This window comes from Pinus tabuliformis, chromosome 5_2, assembly GCF_031772625.1.
Source record: "Pinus tabuliformis cultivar Carrire ecotype Pingquan chromosome 5_2, CPIR1, whole genome shotgun sequence".
NCBI lineage: Eukaryota > Viridiplantae > Streptophyta > Pinopsida > Pinales > Pinaceae > Pinus > Pinus tabuliformis.
The window spans coordinates 18,864,095-18,875,752 of NC_142306.1; the positions used below are offsets into that span (position 1 = coordinate 18,864,095).

Below are 11,658 nucleotides of genomic sequence, written 5' to 3' on the forward strand. Positions count from 1 at the left end.
TGACACGAGCCGACCCAACCCGACTTGCCCCAACGTGTTTGCATGGGCACCCACACAAAACAAGTCCCGTCCCGCCTAAACAAAATTTAGGGTTTCCATGGGTGCATGACCTGAAAAAAATTTGGGGTTTCCGTGGGTGCATGACTTGAACGAAGGCATGAGGGAGCATCGGGAAAATGGGCCACACAAATGTGCAAAAGACACATGGATGGTCATGACTTAGCATTTTTGGCACGGCCACGTGTGCCCAGGCACCCACACACGACACGACATGAACCAATCGGCCCTGGCAAGCTGACTCGACCCTCCCAAACTCGTTTGTATGGGCACCCACACACGACACGACATGACCCAACCCAAGCAAAATTTGGGGTTTCCATGGGTGCATAACCCGAATGAAATTTGGGGTTTCCATGGGTGCACAACCCAAACGAAGGCAAAAGGGAGCGTCGGGCAAACGAGTCACATGAACGTGTAGAAGGCACATGGGGGATCATGACATAACATTTTTGTTAGTAACACATGTGCTTGAGTACCCACGCACAGCATGACCCAACCCGCCCGATTGAAATTTGGGGTTTCCATGGGTGCACGACCCGAACGAATGCACAAGGGAGCGTCAGGAAAATGGGTCGCATGAATGTGCAGAAGGTACACAGATGATCACATGTTAGCATTTTTTGCATGGCCACATGTTCCTGAGCACCCACACAGGGCACAGCATGACCCAGCCTGACTCGCCGAATGCGTTTGCACGGGCAACCACACACGACACGACCCGACCCGCCCGAATGGAATTTGGGGTTTGCATGGGTGCAAGGTCCGAACGAAATTTGGAGTTTCCATGGGTGCCTGACTTGAATGAAGGCATGAGGGAGCGTTAAGAAAATGGGCTACACGAACGTACAGAAGACACATGGGTGGTGATGACTTAAAATTTTTGGCACGGCCACATGTCACCGAGAAACCACACATGGCACAGCACGGCACGACCCGACCCACCCTGGGCGAGCCGACTTGAGCTGTCCGAATGAAATTTGGGGTCTCCATGGGTGCACAACCCAAACAAAGGCACGAGGGAGCATCAAACATATGGGCAACACAAACGTACATAAGACACATGGGCGGTCATGACTTAGCATTTTCGGCATGGCCACCTGTGCCCAAGCACCCACACATGGCACGACACAGCACAACCTGGCCCACCCGAATGAAACTTGGGGTTTGAATGGGCGCATGACCCGAACGAAGGCACAAGGGTAGGAATATCTTTGACTCTAATACATAAATATATGTGGTGTAACATGCCCTTAAGGTCTTCAACATTTTATTTTGACTCTTCAACTCACCCATAACACTTTAACATGTGTTAGGCCTATTTCAACGAGCAAGAAAATTAATAATAAATATAATATATATATATATATATTTTGTTTCTTGAATAAATACAAATATCAAAAGTACATTTATGAAGACCGAAACCATTTACACTTTCTTCAACACCTGCTCTTAACTAGGGAGGTATTCATGAATCATTACAAGGTGTTTAGCTATTTTTCAATCTTAAATAATTCACATAAGAGAAATTGGATTGGCAACCAATCTGTTATAGCATCATAGTAGCCAACATTTTTCATAGCAAGGCCTTCACTAACAACTTTATCTCTCATAAGATCAAAGCACAATGTTGGTGAGGCTAATGGCTTATCAACACCTTAGTCATTGTCTCTCAAGGTACATACCCACCCAGGTGTTCCCTGAGTATGACCTTCTAGGAGAATTCTTGTCTTAGGTTTCTAGCCCTCAAAGAATATCTCTTATCTTGCCTACTCTTGTCTTGGATGCCCTATACATCCTCAAAGAGCATCAGATGCCAGATGATTACGCAATCCTCCCATTCTTTCTTACCAAGTGAAGACAAGAATGTTGTGTCTATCTCTTCCCCTTGATTGAGGAAGACATGCCTAAGTTTCCTCTTACAAGGAACTTGCCCAAGCTCCTTTGTAGTTGGGAACTTGTTAGAACTCCCTCTTAGCTAGGGACTTGTCCATTCATCAACACCGTCTTCTTCATGGGTACTTTAGCTGCTTGATCTCCTTTTTTCCTTCGATGTCATGAAGTCTTCGCTTGAACTTCTTCTTGGTAGGGTACCGACCATCGATCACTTTCCCTCTTGGTTTGTCATGTCATTTCTCCCTTCATGGAAAGTGGCCTTCTTGATATATATCTGGCCCTTTTTTTCATCTAGCTACTCCTTTGTTATCTTGTCTATCCTTCATAATACTTATCACGTGGATGCTTAGTTGTACTTGCTTGTTCCCATACTCTGATTTGGTGGCCCTTCATGACTTCATCGTGATATTGCTTCAACATCAAATGGTGCTTTTTTTGGATGCCCTCTTCATCATGACATATTTGTAGAGTTGCGTTGGGACATTGTTGAAAACCCCACATTTCCATCGTGCTATAAAATGTGGAAACCTGCGGTTTCGGCCGTGGCGTGACATGGAAACCCCAAGTCTCCTAGGCTCAGGCGCCATGGAAACCCTAAGTTTCCCTAGGCTTGGGCACCGCCGATTTCGATCTTGGCGCGACATGGAAACCCTAAGTTTCCCAGGCTTGGGCGTCAGGGCACGACATGGAAACCCCAAGTTTCCCCAGGTTTGGGCACCTCTGGTTTCGGTCATGGCGCAACATGGAAAACATAGGTTTTCCCATGTTTGGGCACTAGGGTACGACTTGGAAACCCCAAATTTTGAGCATGACGTGGAAGCCCCAAATTTTAGGCACCGGATGGAAACCCCAGATTTTGGGCATGACATGGAAACCAAAAATTTTGGGTGCCTAGGCACGACATGGGAACCCCAATTTTCCCGGGCTTCCGTGCCTTTTCTATCGCAGCATGGAAACCCCAAATTTCTAGCCCCCAAGCAATAAAAAATTGTTGTTTGGAGGAAGAGGCAAAGGCACGAGATCAGGAGGGTTGTCTAGATTTGTTTGTGACAAGAGGGAAGCTCTGAATCAAGGTGACCAAGGGCTTAATCTCAGTGGATTGTGGTAGCAAGGCCACTCTGCCACTTACAATACCCCTTCGTATATTTAAGTCATCTGCAAAGGATTCTTCTCAACGACCGTTTGGAATTGAACTTCAAAGCTACCCCGACCGAGATGCTTCATGGTCAAGGTTTGCAAATGACATGAGCCCCTGGGGGCGAAAAAGCGACGTACCTACTGCAGGTAGAGATATAGTCAAAGAGTGACATGCACCACTTATAGCGTGGACTCTGACTTAGAGGCATTCAGTCATAATCCGACAAACTGTAGCTTCGCACCACTGGCTTTTCAACCAAGCGCGATGACCAATTGTGTGAATCAACGGTTCCTCTCGTACTAAGTTTAATTACTATTGCGGTGCAGTTCATCAGTAGTGTAAAACTAACCTATCTCACGATGGTCTAAACCCAACTCACGTTCCCTATTGGTGGGTGAACAATCCAACACTTGGTGAATTATACTTCACAGTGATAGGAAGAGCTGACATCAAAGGATAAAAAGGAAATGTCGCTATGAACACTTGGCTACCACAAGCTAGTTATCCCTGTGGTAACTTTTCTGACACCTTTAGCTTCAAATTCTGAAAATCTAAAGGATCAATAGGCCATGCTTTCACGGTTTGTATTCATATTGAAAATCAAAATCAAATGAGCTTTTACCCTTTTGTTCCACACGAGATTTCTTTTCTCATTGAGCTCATCTTATGACACCTGCGTTATCTTTTAACAAATGTGTCGCCCCAGCCAAACTCCTCACCTGACAATGTCTTCCACCTGGATCGACCCACCGAAATGTGCCTTAAGGCCAAAAACAGGGGAAGTTCCCTGCCTCTGCCCCACAAAATGAGTAAATTAACATTAAAAGTAGTGGTATTTCACTTGCACCAAAAATGGCTCCCACTTATTCTACACCTCTCAACTCATTTCACAAATTCGGACTAGAGTTAAGCTCAACAGAGTCTTCTTTCCCCACTGATTCTACCAAGGCCATTCCCTTAGCTATGGTTTCGCTAGACACTAGATAGGGATAGTGGGAATCTCATTAATCCATTCATGCATGTCACTAATTAGATGACGAGGCATTTGGCTACCTTAAGAGAGTCATAGTTACTCTCGTCGTTTACCCATGCTTGGTTGAATTTCTTCACTTTGACATTCAAAGCACTGGGAAGAAATCACATTGCATCAGCATCTGTAGGGACCATCACAATGTTTTGTTTTAATTAAATAGTTGGATTCCCCTTGTTTGTACCAGTTCTGAGTCAACTATTCGCCGCCTAGGGAAAAGCCCCCAGCAGGGGGCATTCTATGCCCATAGCCAAATCGGCACGCGACTGCCAACTACCAACAACCCACGAGTTGAGGGTGCATACCCCTAGGCCCAGCCATGAGAGATAATCCTTTTCCTGAAGTTACGGATCTATTTTTCCATCTTCCCTACCTACATTGTTTTATTGACCAAAGGTTGTTCACCTTAGAGACCTGATGCGGTTATGAGTACGATCGAGCATGAACGGTACTCGGTCCTCCAAATTTTCAAGCACCATCGAGGGTGCATTGGAGACCACAAGATATGTGGTGCGCTTCCAGCTGTTGGACCCTATCTGTGGGTGAACTGATTCCAGGGTGGGAAAGTTGTTAAAAAGAAAAGATAACTCTTCCTAGGGCCCCAGACGACGTCTCTGGATTTCCTAACGTTGCTGCCCGCCGCCATGTCCCGGTTTGGGAATATTAACCTGATTCCCTTTCAATGCTCATGCAAAGTGCACCCCTGATACAAGGCTTCCCCATCTCTTAGGATCGACTAACCCATGTCCAAGTGCTGTTCACATGGAACCTTCCCCACTTCAGTCTTCAAAGTTCTCATTTGAATATTTTCTACTAACACCAAGATCTACACCGAGGGCCAATCCACCCAAGCTCACGCTTGATGTTTCTCAATGACCCCCACGTCCTCCTACTAATCGAAGCCAAGAAATTTCTTCGACGATTGAGTATAGGTTGCACACTTTAGCACCATCGATTTTCGGGGCTAGTTGATTCGGCAGATGAGTTGTTACACACTCCTTAGCGAATTTTGACTTCCATGACCACCATCCTGCTTTCTTAATCAACCAACCCCCTTTGTGGGATCTAGGTTAGTGTGCAATTCAGCATCGTAACCTGACTTTCATTTCATCCTACATTGCCAGTTCTGCTTACCAAAAATGGCCCACTTGGAGCTCTCAATTCCACGACACGGCTCAATGGAGCAACCACACCCTCTTACCTGTTTAAAGTTTGAGAATAGGTCCAAGGCGTTATGCCCCCAATGCCTCTAATCATTTGCTTTACCCGATAAAATTTTCACATGAGCTCCAGCTATCCTGAGGGAAACTTCGGAGGAAACCAGCTACTAAATGGTTTGATTAATCTTTCGCCCCTATACCCAAGTTAGATGAATGATTTGCATGTCAATATCACTACGAGCCTGCACCAAATTTTCCTTTGGCTTCACCCTACTCAGGCATAGTTCACCATCTTTCAGGTCCCAACAGGTGTGCTCGCACTCGAACCCTTTGGATAAGCTCAAGGTCGGTCGATGATGCACCCTACAGAGAGGGGAATTCGCCCGTCAGCTTCCATGCGCCTCACAGGTTTCCAAACCGGGTCCATGTTTCAAGACAGATCGAATGGAAAGCCCACCAACCAACACCACGAGCACGCAGGTGTACACAGCCTACCACAAGGGCACACGCTTTGTTCCTCAACCACCACAACGGCAAACTGACAGGCAGTAATCCACTAGCATTTGTGATGATGCAGCAACCTGTGTTGGTTTGCACCTCAAGTCGAGTGGAGGACTAGCTTGAGCCATTCCACATCTAACCGAGATGCATCAACAACCTCCATCTGCTTCCCTCCCAACAATTTCAAGCACTCTTTAACTCTCTTTTCAAAGTCCTTTTCATCTTTCCCTCGCGGTACTTGTTCACTATCGGTCTCTCTACCGTATTTAGCCTTGGACGAAATTTACCACCCAATTAAGGTTGCATTCCCAAACAACCTAACTCGCTGACAACGCCTCGTGATGTGGCAGGGTCTCCGCCCAATGGGGCTCTCACCCTCTCAGGTTCCCCCTTCCAAGGGACTTGGCCCAAGTACACTAATGAGGACACTTCTACAGACTACAATTCAGGTGACATTGCCACATGATTTTCATGTTGGTCTCTTCCCGGTTCGCTCGTTGCTACTAAGGGAATCCTTGTAAGTTTCTTTTCCTCCGCTTAACTATATGCTTAAACTCAGTGAGTATTCTCACTTGAGCTGAGGTCGCAAAGTTTGAGCTAAATCTGCCCTACCTGATGGGAGGACAAGAGAGAGAAAATCAAGTTCGAGCGATGCCACACAGAGCCTACATCAGCTAACGTTGACTACCCATCCAAGTGGACAAGATCACCGCTTGCTGACACATGCCATGAAACATTGCTTGAGGTATATCAACCAACTGCACCGCACTAGGCATGGACAACCAGCTCTGCTGCCCCCTAACATATTGCAGGGAGCACATTGGAATGAGATGTGACGCCCAAACAGACATGCCCTCGACCAAGGCCTTGGGCACAAATTGTGTTCAAAAACTCGATGATTCACGGGATTCTACAATTCACACTAAGTATCACATTTCACTACATTCTTCATCATAACAAGAGCCGAGATATCTGTTGCCGAGAGTCGTTTCCACGTATTACCGAAAAATCTACCACAACACTAAATAGGGGCACCCCCCACAACAAATGTAAGGCTAAGGGCCAAAAGGAGGAAAGGAAGAAAAATGCATGAAAGAAAGAGAAACAAAGGTGTCTACCCCCCTCACAAGAGGAGGCTCAAACAAAGAACAATCTCCCCAAGCCCCACACCCTCACAAAAAGGGTGGAAATGCATGGAACAACAATCGAGAAGGACTAGGGTGGCCACCCCGAGAGCTCACACTACTTTTAATACCTCCTGAACACCAGTCCACAACAATTCCCCCTTTTCTCCATAAAGCTAGGGACCGAAAGGAAGAAGGGAAGAAAACAAGGTGAAAGAAATAGAGATCAAACATGGCTACCGGCTCACAAGGGGAGGCTCAAACAAAGCACAAGCCTCCCAAGCCCCATGCCTTCATAGAAAGCAGGGGATTGAAGGGGATGATGATCAAGAAGGACTAGGGTGGCCAACCCAGGAGCTCACACTGCATTTCATCCTTCTTGAATGCCAATCCACAACAATCCCACCTTTTCTCCATAAATCTAAGGGTTTGTTGTGCTATACAACAACCCACCATTTTTAAAAACTTTTACACAAAATTTTTAATAAGAAATGGGTCGCTTTTTAAATAAACTTAGTGAGATTTGTGATTTGATAAATAAGCCTAGTATTCACCTCATTATAAGAAAAAACCTTTATCAAAAGGCTCAATGTAATTGATTCATTTTGTAAAACCTTTTGAATAAAGTATAAAGTGTTCCTTTGGAAAACATCGTAAATAATTATATATTGCAATAAAGCGATTGGAGATTGCGTATCGCAATGACAAAGAGATACACATAAATAGGTCCTCATCAAATCCTTCGATCTGATAAAGGTAATCACAATTAGCAATCAGAGGTATCATATCACAAAGAACTAAAGCACAATTCAAACCCCTAATTGTGATTAATAAATAAGGTGCTCATCTCAATAATAAATCATCTGCAAAAATGGTTTGCATGCATAAGTCTTTTAAAATTAATGAATCAAACCAATTTAATAAAAACATACCCCGCCTTATTATAATATCACTTTATCGCAATCGGAGATATTTGTCTCAAGTGATGAAGCCTTACCCTTTTGAAACTCCCGATTGCGATTTGCGATTTATCGTCGATCACTGATCGGGGAAATCCAAAGACAAGCTTGAGATAATCATTCATATATGATCGATGCGACGGGTATTTATGGTATTTATTCATTATGATTGGCGGCTTGAATGGTTATTAATTTCATAGTTAAGAGTAAATACTTCAAGGATTTCACTCATGGTGGTTCTTAATTGCATCCGACTTATCATATGTCAATTGCATTAATTTCATTCATTTTCGTATTGGCTTTCAGCGGCAATACCCCTGTGTTACGGTTTGTAATTGTCTGTGCAAATTTTCTTTGAATTCATGAATCTAGAACAGATGGAGAAGAAATATAAGAAGCCCAGGCACCTCCTATAGTTAAAGAACCAGAGTTGAGCAAGTAGGGAATAATATCAGATACAATATGCCTCGGTATAGGAAATGCAAGCTGGGAAAGTATCTACAATTTGATAGAAGCAAAAGAACCTGAAGAATTGGAAGAGGAAGCAATAGCTAATTCCACCAGCAAATTAGAAGGAACTCTCAAAGAACTGGCCTGTTCATACCTTCACAAGATAGCATTGCGGGCCAAAATTTTGCCATACACTAATGTGGTTAGATGGGTCGTCGAGAAAATCCCAACTGTAGACCGAACATTTTCCATGGTTGATGGAAGAATATTTGGGTCATTTAAACTTGAAGATCTCAAGCAAATGTACCATCTACCTCTACCCAAGAAGCGCTATAACAAAGCATTTCTGGAAGCATTTGCAAAAGAAATTGACTTGGAATCAGACCCGATTAGACAATGGAGGCATTTCCCGAATAAACATAAGCACAAGTCATCAGGTAAGTATTTTGTTGATTCATTAGCCTCTCCTTATTGCTATGCTGGTGCTATGATGTGTAGACTATGGGGACAACATGATTTTGCAAGATTTACTATAGATATGGTCCCGTTAATGGAAGTTGTGATTCATGGTTATGTTATGGATTGGGCAAATATTCTATCTGATAGAATAGCCACTGAGATACTAGAATTCAGAAGGAAAACGTATGCAACTTCCCAGACCATTCCTCCTTTTTACTATAGTGCATATATCCTTGACATCATTTGTTTTAATTATGAATACCCCATACTCAGATGGAAGTGGACTTCCCAAGATCCTAATCCTATTCATATCTATCACAAACAGTTGTGGAAGGCCCACTATAAGAATCACTTGTACAAAATTTGCAATGGATTTGTCCTACCTATATACTATTCTGTATTCAATAAGCCTACCCCTAAGATATCTCAGGAAGCAAAAATTGACCTAACAGTAGAGGGTAGCTGGTTCGGAGAGGAGAAATTTACTTATGTAAGGCTTTTTGGCAGTCTTACCAAACCTCATGTTCTTCCTCTATATGTTCCCGATAAACTGTTAGCCCGAGAGTTAGCATATCAGATAACAGTTGAAGGAATGTCAAAAACCCTAAGGGATTCCAAGAAACATTGTGGCCTGTATTCCCCCTTTGGTGTGGTATTTTTACCTTACATGATTATAAACATGTAGAGAAATAGGCAGAGAAGATTCAGATGCTAAATCTTGCAACCATCCTGTTGTGGCCACCAACAACCCCCCTCATTCTTTAGTATTAGCAATAACACTAAACAAGTGGGGACCCTTAGTAAAAAATTCAAAAAATTTTATAAATTTTTTTGTATTATACTCCTTAAAAATACATTGCACGGAGAAGATTAAAACATTTCTTTATGAGCACAATAAAAAACTGTGAAGAAGCGACGCGAAATTCATCGCATCGCATACATTAAGAAGCACCCATAAATGAAGATCTTAAGAAATCTCTGATGGCCGATATGCAACATCGCATAGCGCAACATCGCATATCGCATAAACAACACACAATAACTTAACAAATTGCTGCGATCTTACGATCTGCGATCTGTGATCTTGCGATAAGTGCGATGCTATGATCTGCGATCTGCGATCTTGTGATAAGCGCAATGCTACGATCTTGCGATAAGCGCGATGCTACGATCTTGCGACAACGCGATAACGCGATTCTGTGATAAACTGATCAGAAAAATCTGCGATGACACATCTTAATAATGCGATCCGCAATGCTGCGATGCGAGTCGCAGAAGTCACCCATCGCAAATTTTCCTCATCTCAACATTCAAGAAAAGTTGTCCCTAAACCAAAAATTGGGCGCGCGCCTTAAAGGAAATTAATGAATGTACGGCAAAGTATTCATGAAGGACAGTTTTGTGTTTTTTGAAGAGTCAGTTCACTATGGGTGTCATGATTTTATACATGCGTAGAGCTTAGAGCTTTCGTGTCAAAATTTATTATCATTACTCTTTTCCTTTGCGTGAACTGCAGGAATGAAAAATAGGAAACAACATGAAGCAATTTGCAGGAAACATCTAAGGAAAAAGGGAAAGCGTCAATGCTCGGAGAACAGAGAAGAGATGTCATCATAAACGGATACCGCATGCAACAAAAATGCAGATTTCAGAGTATTACTGAACAGATGCTGATATCAATAGGCGATCCAACACTCAAGGTCAAAATCTCACAAAAGTAGCATGTTTACAAAATTATGAAGCTTATGCCCGGTAAAGGAAAAAGCGCTAAAGGCGGAAAATGCACCAGAGCGCTAATCGCGCATTGCTAAGAAAATTGTTCAGAAAGCAAAGTCCCTAATTTGCTTAGTCATCCACGTGTCCAGAAACCAAGATAGCAAAAGCAGAAGCAATTTGAGAGAAATTTGGGTTGTTACCAAGTATATATGCAGTAAATTCGCCCAGCCAGAGGATGATTCCCAAAAATATCTTCTAGTTTACTAAAAAGTGGTGCCAGCGCTTGCCATTTCTATTTGTGTAGCCCAAGCAAAAGCAGAAAAGAACCAGCCGACTCTTCCTAGGAAAATGTTGCATGCTCGCAACATTAAGGAGAAAATGCAGAAATAGTTAGGAATTAGATTCAATTTTTAGAAATAAGTTTGCTTAGATAAAGGGCGGTCATTTAAACTGTATCCGAAATTTATGTAATTAAGTTATTTAGTTAGCAGTATTTAAACCCTTCTCAGGCATTTAGAGAAGGGTCCAGAACTTTGTCAAAAACTTGTCCTCAGAACATGCACTTTTGCACCCTCAGAGGAGGTTTTAATGAATGAATGGATCAAGGTTTATTAATGTTTGCATTTGATATCTGCTACTGATGTTGCACTTCTATACTCTTGGTAGATATTAGAGCAAGGAGAGATAAATCATTGTTGCTTGAAGCTTATGAGTAGGACCAGTCATAAATGGTACTTTTATCTCTTGGCCATTTCTCCTTATATTCTTAAAGTGATATACAGTTTTTAGTTGTTTATATGTTATTGCATGAATGTTTGAGTTACCATTTGACACTTTTGTACGGTGGAGCCATTTATTTATGTTTGATATATGAATAACTTATTATGCGATATGCTGTTCACAACTGTTTTGCCTAACTTTTTATGCAAAGTGGTTCATCTTAATTGATTTCCATTCTTATGATAGCTGAATGATCTTTATTACCAGTTATTATTTGAAATCTCTTTAGATCGCATAATAGAAGAAATACATCCCGGGTTAGCATAGATTAGATGTGTTGTTTTCATTAGATTACAATAGCATAGAATTAGATTAAAGTAGCTTAGATTAGAATCATCCAACTCTGCACACACACACACACCCTTAGATTGGGAAACTGGTCCCATTA

The 11,658-nt window shown here is 42.7% G+C and overlaps 2 non-coding genes across 2 annotated transcripts; both read right to left on the bottom strand.

Moving 5' to 3' along the window:
- Positions 1-3,016: 3,016 nt before the first annotated feature.
- LOC149157301 (25S ribosomal RNA) lies at positions 3,017-6,368 on the bottom strand. The gene has a single exon (XR_016262115.1). It is a non-coding gene; the product is annotated as a 25S ribosomal RNA (ribosomal RNA).
- Positions 6,369-6,615: 247 nt separating this feature from the next.
- Positions 6,616-6,769, bottom strand: LOC149157302 (5.8S ribosomal RNA). Its single transcript, XR_016262050.1, has one exon. It is a non-coding gene; the product is annotated as a 5.8S ribosomal RNA (ribosomal RNA).
- Between the last annotated feature and the right edge of the window lie 4,889 nt (positions 6,770-11,658).